Source organism: Melanerpes formicivorus, unplaced genomic scaffold, assembly GCF_026170545.1.
Source record: "Melanerpes formicivorus ecotype bairdi unplaced genomic scaffold, bMelFor1.0.p_v2 SCAF_117, whole genome shotgun sequence".
Lineage (NCBI taxonomy): Eukaryota > Metazoa > Chordata > Aves > Piciformes > Picidae > Melanerpes > Melanerpes formicivorus.
Window position 1 is genome coordinate 1,111,256 of NW_027142469.1, and position 5,921 is coordinate 1,117,176.

General features: G+C 56.6%; 1 long non-coding RNA gene across 1 annotated transcript; it reads left to right on the forward strand.

The window, feature by feature from the left end:
- The first annotated feature begins 3,133 nt into the window (after positions 1 to 3,133).
- LOC137456139 (uncharacterized) lies at positions 3,134 to 5,542 on the forward strand. Its single transcript, XR_010990960.1, has 3 exons — positions 3,134 to 3,529; positions 4,544 to 4,652; positions 5,282 to 5,542. It is a non-coding gene; the product is annotated as an uncharacterized lncRNA (long non-coding RNA).
- The last annotated feature ends 379 nt before the right edge of the window (positions 5,543 to 5,921 follow it).

The window sequence follows — 5,921 nt, forward strand, 5'->3', positions numbered from 1 at the left end:
CCATGGGCAGATATTAGAAATTGGAAAAGATTGAGGATTGGCACGACAGAGGTTTAGAGGAATTACTGCGTGAAGCTCGGAAGGTGTTTGTAAGGAGGGATGTAGAGAAACAGAAGGCAAAAGCTAGAATGTTGGTAACTGCTGTAAGGGTACTGGTGATTATGGACAGAGAGGGAAAAAAAGGTAGAAGTCTTATATGATAAATTAGCCCTCAATAGTAATATTAATGGAGTCCAGAAGACGATGAGTGATTGGATAAATAAAAGAATGTTGATTGATGCTCTGTTTTAAATTTGCCTGACATGGACAAATAATTTGATCTTTTTGTACATCTATATGGGGTGTTGACCCAGGACTGGACTGGAATTAAAAATCCTGTAGGGCATTGTTCCAAGTTATTAGATTCTGTAAGTAGGTCAGGGCCAATTTGCTTATCAGTGACCTTTACTAGTAGAGGAGGCCCAGAAAGCGGCTTTTTGTTTTGTTCTGGTCTCAGATCCCACCTTTGGGATTCCTGATGTATATGGGACTGAAGCTGGGGGTAAAGTGTTAATAACAACTTGGAAAGGAGAGTCACTAATTTCCCCCTGGGAAGGATCTTTTCTTGGTTTTGTTAGCAACAGATCCAGCTGTCCGTACTGCAGAACAAGGGTGGACACGTGCTTCCTGAGTAAAAGGAGCACTTCAGGAATGTGCCTCTGAACCTGGCTGACTTGCACCTGTAACACCTCTGGTCTGAAGGCTCTGGAACTAGCGAGACAAACCCACCTTTTGAAACATCTGACATTGTGTGACATCGAATCTGCATTGCAAGAAAATACCAAGGATTTCATTCGGTGTATAAAAGATCCTGGGACTTGATGTCATTGGGGATGGGTAAAGTGTAATGGTAAACTGGCTATTTAGAAAAGTGATGGTAAATTTTTCTGCTGCACTACAACGATGTGCTGAGAGTGTGTGTGGTTATAAATGTATGCTGTTGTAGTTCTAATTTGAAGTGATTAGGACAGAGGATTCATCTGTGTTCTTTGTGTTAAAGTACCAAAAACTGTGTTCGGCTAGTGGGACCACAGGGACTGCAATACAGAAAGGACTGCTGGATCCATCCACTGAATGGACTGAGGTACCCCAAATGGAGGACATAAAGATGAGTTCCAGTATCAGAATAGGAGTGGTAATGGTCCTTGCCTGAAAATATCACAAACTAGAAAGAGGTCGGGGTTCGAAATTGGTACAACCTCCCTGGACAAGGGAAGGAGACACGGTCCGAGCAGAGCATTGGTGGGATTGAAGGAGGCAAGGCCGGGTAGACCTCTGTAATTGCCACAAAGAAGATCTAGAACCATGGCTGTGGGCAGCAACCCCATAGGCCATGTGAGTGGAGTTGCAAGTCAAACTGGACTCCTAATTCCCAGGATTAACCACTCAGAGGGAGAAAGTTGTCACCCAGGTATTGGTATATATAGCATAGCCACTCACTGTGTATGGCACCTATTAAAGTAAAAGAGGAAATACTTTCAGGCAAGGAACATCCTTGCCTTGTTGTTATCCCATTCCCTTTACCAGGAAGTTGAAATTGGGAATCCTTTTGCTTGTTGTAGAATTGTTGCCAAGTTAGGTTATTATGGCTCAAGCCAAATGTAGTAGAAAGAAGGGGAGGGATTGTGAGAAACTGGTTATAATATTTGGCTTTCGCAAGGGGGATTACTGGGGAGCGTGGGGCTGGATCGTTGGGCTGATGGTCTGTATTGTGTGGGGTATTGGGAGGGAAAGGGGAGGTGCCAACAGGTCTAAAGACTGGCCAGGTCAAAAGTGCAGGTTTGGTCTGTCCTGATGGAGAGGGGTGGGAGCGTGCTGGGGAATATATGAATATGTACGCTTTAATATATGAATATGTCTGTTTGCCGTCTCTATCAGCTCACCTCGTGTTGTGGGGGTGCGGCTCTAGCAAGCTCGCTCTGCGCCCAGTGCTGTGTTGCCTTTATTTTATAATAAACTGGTTATAAGTTTTCAGCAGCGAGTTCGTTTCTCACGGTCTCCAGAAGCTTTTCATCAGAGGGAAGTTGCTCATCAGCTTGTCTGCAGGTGAGTGTTTTATAGAATAATAGAATCGTTTGGGTTGGAAAAGGCCTTTCAGATTCCGCAGTCCCAACAGCTCACAAACTGCCAAGTCTCATCCCAATCTCTTTGTCTCTTAAGCATCTGCAGGGATGGGGATTCAACCACTTCCCTGGGGAAACTATTCCAGTCTTTTGAGAAGCTTTCAGTGAAGAAGCTTCTTTAACAGGCAACCTAAACATCCTCTGATACAACTTGAGGCCATTTCCTCACATGGGGGGGGACGACAATGAACACCAGAGTGAGCCCCCCCGATGCTGGGAGACCCCAAAATCTAAGATCCTGCAATTCCACTGAAGACACCAGATGAAGGGGGGACCATCAAAGGGTTTAAGTGAGGAGAGCAATAGACAGAAGAGATGGGTGATTGCCAGTGCTAAATGCGCTGACTGCAAAGTGATGTCGGGGCTGTCAGCCCTGGGAGCCCTGCTCGGAGAGGCAGAGCTCTGTGTCTCCTGCGCGGCGGCGTTTGGATCAATACATCATTAATATTGTTATTGCCTCCCCGCCTCCGCCTTTGGCCGCAGGGGGCCAGGGTGCTGCTGGGACAGGACAGCTCCAAGGCAGGACAGCCCCAGGCGCGGCAGGGGGCCGGGGGCACAGCCGGGCGGGGGAGGCAGGGGCGGCCCTGCGGTGTGCCGAGCGGCTGCGAGAGCTCTGAGGGACGGGGAAGAGCGCTGGGGGGGGCGGCTCGGAGCCGGGGCAGCTGTGAGCACCGCGGCGGGGCCGGGGCCGGGGTCTGTGCGCCCCGGGGCTCCCCGCCCCAGCGCTCTGCCGCACCGCAGCGCTCGGCGCCGGCCGCTGCCCCTCCGGCCCGGGCTCGGTGCGAGACCTGCAAGGGGCAGAGGCGCTCGGCTCTGCCGCCAGAGCTCAACCCCAGCCTGCGGCCGCGGAGTGCGGAGGCGGCGCTGGGGCAGAGCTCCGGCGCTGAGCTCTGGCAAGCACCGCGGAGCGCCCTGAGGCAGGGTCCGGGCAGGTGCGGGAGAGGGAGCGGGGGGGGCTCGAGCAGGGGGGGCCTGGGGCGGCCGAGAGGGACGTTTTAAATTCCCTTCTGTAACTGTGAGGTCTCTCCTGGGCCGCTCAGAACACTACAGATGGAGATACAGTTCATAGAGGGAGCAGCAGGGGTGCCCGAAGGCTCTCTGGGGGGCGCGCCAGCGCCGGCGGAGGAGACTGAGCGCCCTGAGGCGCGGGGCGGGGCCGGGGGCGGGGCCTGGGCTCCTCCCAGGGCTTCAGCGCGAGAATTCGAGCGGCCAAAGGCGCCCGGCCCGGGCGGGACCGGCCCCGGCCAGAGGCGCCGCTGAACTTGGGAGTTGCGCTCAGAGGGCAGCTGTGGCAGCGCTCCGGCGGATGGAGACCTGGCAGGCGCCTCAGGGGGGCTTTGGCGGATCCGCGAGGGACAGGAGCCCAGGTGCGAGCGGGGACAGGGAGGGCTGGCCCGGGGAGACCTGCGGGAGCTTAGAGCCTGAGGCGCTCGCCGTGCAGCTTCAACCGCCCGTCGGTGCAGATGTCCTCAGTGCAATGAACACGAGGGGGGGCTGCCAGGGCGGCCCGGAGGGCATTCCAGCGGCTGGGGGAGTTCCGGCTCTGCGGGGAAGGCTGAGCCGAGGCGCCGGTAGACGGGCTGGGTGCGAGGACGGCTCCCGAAGCGCAGGGGCAGCGCTGGGGCAGCGCGGGGGGTGGCGGAGCGCTGAAGGCAGCGCTGAGGTGCGTGAGAGGGAACGGGGCTGGGCTGGGGCAGAGCTGCAGCAGCTGAAGGGAGGAGTTTGTGTAGGCAGTGTCTGAGGTGCTGTCATCTCCAGCCCGGAACATACACGTGTTTGTATTGGTTTTAATAAAAGGACATTAAGGGTGGCCGGGCTGGGGGGGGGCTGTGTCTGTGAGCGCCACAGAAGGCGCCGCGGCGGGGGGGGGGCTGTGGGGTGTTGGGGGCTGTGAGCGCCCTGAGGGTTCCCGCGCGGCGGCTTTCCCGCCCTGCCCGCGCCACAGGCACCAGCGCGCGCTGTTCCCGCGCGGCCGCCGCCTGAGGCAAGGGGAGGCGCCTGGCTGTGGGGACTGTGAGCGCCCGGAGGGTCCCGGCCTCACCTGTGCGCCCTTCCCGCCAGAGGGGCCGGCGCGCGCCGCGCGCCTCAGGAGCTGCCGGGGCGGGAACGGGAAGCGGCCCGGGGCAGGGCCGGGCCGGGCCGCAGCCCGCAGCTGCGCTGTGTTTGGGGTCTGGGAGGATCCGCTCCTGGGGCAGAGCTGCGGATGCCGGAGGGCAGGGCAGGCAGCGCAGGGGCTTGGGCAGGTTCGTGAGGGCGCAGGGTGAGACCGGCCGGGGGCAGGGGAATCAGCTCGGGGACAATTTCTGTTTCGTTAAAACCTGAGGCACTTCCCTCTGTAGCTCAGCACCTCCTGAGTGTGCCTCTGCTGTTTGCTCCTTCAGGCAGAACGAGGCTCTGCAGGGAGCAGACTCGGGGACAGAGAAGTGACATTTGGGCACAGAGACTGAGAGGATCTGTGGGGCAGAAAATGCAAACAGAGAAAGCCCTGAGGTAAGCAAGAGCAGAGGTGACATCCTGGAGGGAAAACATGGAGGCAGTTTATACAGGATAAAAGCCAAAGCTTTCGGAGGGAAAAGCTGAGGCAATGTGCTGGGGGCAGAGCGGGCATGGAGGGAACCTGAGGCAATCCACAGGGAGAAGGTGAAAATTGTCCTGAGAAAACCTGAGCAAAGAAGAGGGGACACAGGAAGCAGCTTGGAGGGAAGACTTAAGGCAAATATCTGTGAGACAAGATACAGAAATGAACAGGAAAGTTAACCTATGGGAGACAAAAACGAGGATTTGAGAGGGAAAATCACAGCTTATTTAGGAGGGAGAGTGAGGGGGAGGAAAGGCATGGGAGGGAAGAGCTGAGGAAAGGTGGAAGGAGGAAAGGGGATGTTTGGGAGGGAAACAGAGGCCATTTTGGACGGGAGGAAGGGAAATTATGCCTGGAATTGAGAAGGAAATCTGTAGGGCAGAGAATGAAAATGTTGAAAATAGAAGCTATGATAATGCAAGGAGAGAAAGGACATTTTGAACAGAAAAACCCTGTAGTGATGGAGGAGCAGTGATACCTTTTCCCCTTGGGCGGGGAGGAATTGGCACTGCTGAGGCCTAACTCTGTCCTCCTTCCTCAGAGGCAGCTGGCACAGAGCCCCACTATGGAGCGGCGAGGCAAGGTGTGGGGGGGCGAAAGGAGCTGAGAAGAGGAGGAGCACCGGGCTGAACAGCTGGACATGAGCAAGGCGCCCTGGGCAATGAGACCTCCCTCTCAATTTGGCTGTGGTAACACAAGATCTTTGCCAGCACCGTTAGGGTGCCCTGGTTGGCTTTGTGCTGGGCGACCTCCCTGTAAGCAGGGCTCGGTCTTTGCTTTTGCTGTTGTAGGCGTTTTGCCACCTAGCTCCTTGGCTGCACGGAGACTGGCAACCCTGTAAGGAGGGTCCGAGCCGGCGTCTCGGCCCGTATGGGGGGAAGTGTAGCTGCCTGGACCCCAGCCCCCCCTGTAAGCAGGGGAGGGCCCTTTAAACAGTTTCTCGGCTGCTGGCGGCCTGGCCAGCGTGACGCCCTGTACTTGGGGCATGTCACAACGATTGGCATCCTGAGGCCCCTCTACCTGCATGCATCCCCGGGGGGGCCAGGTCTGACCCTCTGCTCTCCTGCTCAGGGTTAAGGATGCCTGCCCCACCAGTGGCTGCCCAGAGCTTGCTCCCTCTCTTGGGAAGGGCTGTGTGTGTGGCCCCTCTTGCCTCTGTGTGCCTGAGTCTGCTTGTCCTT